The following is a 6000-nucleotide window of genomic DNA, read 5'->3' on the forward strand; positions in this document are numbered from 1 at the left end:
AGCCATTAGGAGACAACATTTCTCAAAACCATGTATATTCATCAAAATCGCTGTCTAAGGATAACATTTAATCATAATCTTACAAAAGAATTTTGTATGCACTGTGCAGTATTTTAGGTAGTTTTGGGGACATTAAAAACATTTTATTTTAGTAATTTCCTTTAAGTTGTTTTTTACAATTTGCAATGTTTACACATAATTTAACTGTTTGTTTTCTTTTTTTGACTAAAATACAAACTCTCTGTATATTCTGTGCTCAGCATTTATGGATTTATGGCGCTGAATGTAACATATCTTTTTATCTTACAATGAGTAGTGTAGGAATAAAGCAAACTGTGTAAACATGCTACACAGTTTGAAATGAAAGGCAGCCAATTCTCCACCTGGCAACATTAATAATTAGTGATGACATTTATTTGTCTTTACTTTGTTCCTCTGAATGGAATAAATTTCCCTTCACAATTCCTTGGTGAAAATACACTTATGAATATATTCATAGAGGTTTCATTCTGCAGAATTTTCAGTTGCTGGATATGAATACTGAAACTGTGTCCCAAACCTATTTGGATGAAAACTCATTTTTGTTTTTATATTTTTTGGGAAATTCACTGAATATTGTTTACTATGGGGCTTGGTGTTCAGTGACACTACAGTCTACAGTAAGTCGGTAATGAATCCCTCATTAATAACGAAAGATTAAACAGCTGCAGATTTGAGGGAACTTCTTTTTTTATCCACAAGTATGGCTCTTTGTTGTTGTGAAATTGATGTGTGTTTGGATATTAAAGTCTGATTCCTGAAGCCCGATGAAAGAGTTTGCAGCTTTATTGTTCCAAGCAGTATTTAAACAGCATGACCTCAGGCCTGGCAGTAAGCCAATAGAACCTCTACTTTATTGACTGGTAAAGTATTTCCTTAAATGCATGAATGAAATAAAACCATCATCACATCTCTGCAGAATTGCAAAATGATGGAACTAAGTTTAAAAGATGGCCCTTTCACGTCAGGCATTATGATAGAGCTCAAAAAGATACCTATTTAAAGCATATTGTTTTGTTTTGTTTTCCCTTAGAAAACTGACAAAATGTTTGTGGAACATGTAGTATGCACACTTTAAGTGTTTAAAGTATTTTGTTTTTTAATCATCCAGTTGTTCTGTTTAATTTGTTTTATCCTCATTAATACTTAAACATTACATTACTATTCAAAGACTGCTGTCACAGATTTTCCATGTCATCCTGAAGACAAAATTAACGGTTAAGGTTTCCGGCATTAAAGTCAATAAAATATTAACAGAAGCTGCCTTAAGTTTGACTTATTTACCCAGAGGTCCATTATCATATTCCTTTGCAGTGAGAGTTGAATGCTGCTGCAAAAAAACAAAACCTGATTACCATATGCGACGTCAAACTGATTCTAAAATCAGGTGCATGTTAACTGCAGTGAATGCACAAATTTATTCTGTAATGTATCAAACACATGCATATCTTTACAACTTACTATTTTGTTTCAGGCATATCATTATTTTATATATTTTTAAATATAAAAGTTGGTGAATTAAAGGTGAATTTTAATTCAAATGATGTAAAAGAGCAAAACAACAATTCCAGGGGGAGAATAATAAAAATCATGATGAGCAACATGTATGTAATATTTACATATACTGTACTCAGTATGTCACAGATCACTTTACACCCCCATATGTGATGAAAAGAACATGGTAGAAGTATTCAAATCTAATCATTCTATACCCTGTTATACTAAAGTGCATTAACTCTTGATTTGAGAGAGAGAGCAGGATTTTTTTTGTGTGTGTGTATTTGCACACATCTCAAAATATGTAATGAATCCTTGTTTTCTTCAGCACATAGATGGCCAGATGGGAACATGCAGAGAGCAGTAAATCACGGACCTGTTGTGAGTGAAGAAAAGAGAGGCAACTCTTTGTATCCAATGAAAAGAGGTTATTTTTGACGTGTGTGAAAGGAAAACCAGAGTCTTTTCAGAGGAGAGTTATAAAATGGATACGTGAGAGCTGGCAGATACAGGAGGGAAAGAGGCTTGCACAACATCAGTTAATGGACTGTGCCTATTGAGTCATAAGCTCCAGAAGAAAATTGACATGAAAATACCAATAACTAGGTGTACTCAGTCAGGTACTCTGGTGATCTGCATATAGATTGTCAACAGACAAACACAGCAAATTGTCCCTTCGCTTCTGAACCGTAAATAAGAATAATGTGTCAAGTATGTCTACTTAAGATCTCAAACAGAATGTGAGTAGATTTTAAGTCTATGAAATGCCATTACATTACATTACCTGTCACATCTTTCACTGCAGTGAATGTATATCTAATGGTAGGTTTATTTTTGAAAGTCAGATTCTGTATTGGCACATATCTTAACGTCCAGACCAAGAGAAAATAAAATAGTGGCCCACTGTGACCCAGTAGCAGGCCATGTTGTCACAATGAAACCTGCTTATTAAGTAGTCTATTATTCAGCAAAATTTATATAATAAACAGTTTGGATAGAATTTGATCTAGGTTATTGAAACCAATTTTACAAACCACTGCTACAAAAAACACAATCCTAACTGTAAACTTTGGATAACAAATATAAGCATGAAATTATTATGGTTATCAGTTTAATGTGTTTAATGTCTTTAATGTTTTAAATAACTTTTTTGAAAATAAAATAAAATATTGGCGAAATAATTCAGTACAACAGTGAAACAACAAAAATTAAACAATATACATGTGCATCTCAATAAATTAGAATGTCGTGAAAATGTTTCAAAAGTTATTTGAAAAATATTACAAGTATTTAAAAAAAGTGAAATTTTCATATATTTTAGATTCACTGCATGTAAAAACATTTCAAAAGTTTTTGTGTTTTAATTTTGATGATTAGAGCTTAAAGTCAAAAATCAGTATCTCAAAATATTACAATATTTACATTTGAGTTTCAATTAATAACCATCCCTACAGTATAAATTCCGGGTATCTCTTGTTTTTTGTAACCACAATAATGGAGAAGACTGCTGACTTGGCAATGATCCAGAAGATGAACATTGACGCCCTCCACAAAGAGGCTAAGTCACAGAGGGTCATTACTGAAAAGTGTGGCTGTTTACAGAGTGCTGTATCAAAGCATATTAAATGCAAAGTTGACTGGAAGGAAGAATTTGGGTAGGAAAAGGTGCATAAGCAACAGGGATGACTTCAAGCTTGAGAATACTGTCAAGCAAAGCTGATTCAAACACTTGGGAAAGCTTCACAAGGACTGGACTGAAGCTGGAGTCAGTGCATCAAGAGTCACCACGCTCAGACATCTTCAGGAAAAGGGCTACCAAGCCACTTGTGAACCAGAGACAACGTCAGAAGCGTCTTACCTGGGCTGTGGAGAAAAAGAACTGGACTGTTGCTCAGTGGTCCAAAGTCCTCTTTTCAGATGAAACTAAATTTTGCATTTCATTTGGAAATCAAGGTCCCAGAGTCTGGAGGAAGAGTGGAGAGGCACAGAATCCATGTTGCTTGAAGTCCAGTGTGACATTTCCACAGTCAGTGATGATTTGGGCTGCCATGTCATCTGCTGGTGTCGGTCCACTGTGTTTTCTGAAGTCCACAGTCAACGCAGCCATCTACCAGGAAATCTTAGAGCACTTCATGCTTCCTTCTGCTGACAAGCTTTATGGAGATGCTGATGTCATTTTCCAGCAGGACTTGGCACCTGCCCACACTGCCAAAGATACCAAAAGCTGGTTCAATGACCATAGTGTTACTGTGCTTGATTGGCCAGCAAACTCACCTGACCTGAACCCCATAGAGAATCTATGGGGTATTGTCAAGAGGAAGATGAGAGACACCAGACCCAACAATGCAGATGACCTGAAGGTCGCTATCAAAGCAACCTGGGCTTCCATTAGCCTACACCTGAGCAGTGCCACAAACTGATCAACTCCATGCCACGCCGAATTGAGGCAGTAATTAAAGCAAAAGCCCCTACCAAGTATTGAGTACATATACAGTAAATTAACATATTTTCTAGAAGGCCAACAATTCACTAAAAAATTTTTTTTTTTTATTGTTCTTATGAAGTATTCTAATTTGTTGAGATGCACCTGTACATTCTGACCTGTACATATGAAAGAAAATTTGATCATACAAAATTTTATAATCTTATATATATATATATATATATATATATATATATATATATATATATATATATATATATATATATATAAAATGCTGACAAATGGGCAAAACTCATAGTGGGAAAGATCGGTCAAGAATTAAAATTACAATTAATTAATATTTTTGGGGTTCCTTATGATCCTTAAATAGAGTGTTTTAATGTCATCTAAGGATTTATTGTTCTAAATATGCCTGACAGTATGTTTTGGCATATGTTAGCTATACTATTTTTTACACCGAATGACATTTAGTGGGCATCTTCTGTAAATCATGGTGAAAAAAAAAATGTTTGCTCTGAAACTTTTTTGCTCTCTCTCTCTCTCTCTCTCTCTCTCTCTATATATATATATATATATATATATATATCTTCATTTGTAAGTCGATTTGGAAAAAGGTGTCTGCTAAATTGACAAAATAATAAATAATAATATATCATTTTTTAAAATTTATTTAGAGTCTAATAGACAACATACCAAATCACATTTGCCGCACTCACTCGTAAGAAGCCGTTTACACAAGAATGTGTCCTTGCATGCATAATCAGCTAGACACTTTGTCATCTGTTTTATTAGTAACATATTTTCTCTTAAAATACTTCACATATTAATGATGTAGAACCACTATATCTTACTGACATTGCTATGTATAATAGAGTCAAGTTGCATTTATCCGCAATTAAGATTGATAATAGTGCAGGTCTAAAGCTGTTTAAGCTATGAGGCAATAGCATGTAACACGGCCTGCATGTATCAGACTACATGATACACACTACAACTCAATTAAAGTTTCATTAAAATGTTGCCTCACTTTCAAATCACTTATTTTGCATCGGGCTATCAGTTTTGTTGTTGATGATTTGTCGTGTGGAGCCGCGGGGAAGGATATGACACCATCAAGCTGAAGGTGGGATTGACTCTGATTGAGATGAATGTGCCAGATGTATCACAATAGACTATAAATATTTGATGGTTTAATGTGGCACTGCATCATGGGTAATTAATGGCTATAGTATTAACATTTAGATGGATTAGGCCTGCATCCCATCCTTGGCTGTTTCCTGCTGCACATCAAAAAAATCATCACTGACACGCAAAGACATCGCTACAGACACAAGCAGGTACAATGAGATGCGCAGATATTGTAAACTGTCAAGATCCAGGTGCAACAAATCACACAGAATACAGCTCCCTGCATGCACAGAACTCATAAAGTAACTCATGATGCTCAGAAGCAACATCTGTGTAAGACAGCCAATTTAAGACACAGCAGCCCTGTTGAGAGACATCCAAAACTAATGAAGATTGCATATGCAATAAATGGAGGACTTATAAGGTGATGAGAAAGTTTCAAATAAAGTAGGTCACATGTATTAGATTCCTGTAGTGTAGTAAGTGGAGGATCAGGACCATGGACAGCTCTTCTCTGTGTGGATGTTCAAGCCTGCAACATTTATGTTTATGCATTTGACAGACACCTTTATGCAAAACAAAAAGCTAACAGAAGATTCAAGATGTGCATTTTGTTAGTTCATGCATCCCCTGAGAATCAAAACCATGACCTTGGTGTTTCTAGTGCAATTTTCAGGTCATCAGCTAGGGGCATGTTTTAAACGTGTGTGTGTGTTTCCCCTTTCTTAGCAGTACAGTTTATTATCTTCTTATAAAACTTGTGGCTAATAATGTGGCAAAAATTGTATATATAAATTAATTAAAACTTGTATTATTATTTACTATATTTTGACCACATTATTTGTTGGAGAAAACCAAGGTTTGATATTTTGCATGTTAACCTTTAGCAATTT

The sequence above is a fragment of the Barbus barbus genome (assembly GCF_936440315.1).
Source record: "Barbus barbus genome assembly, chromosome: 26".
In the NCBI taxonomy this organism is placed as follows: domain Eukaryota; kingdom Metazoa; phylum Chordata; class Actinopteri; order Cypriniformes; family Cyprinidae; genus Barbus; species Barbus barbus.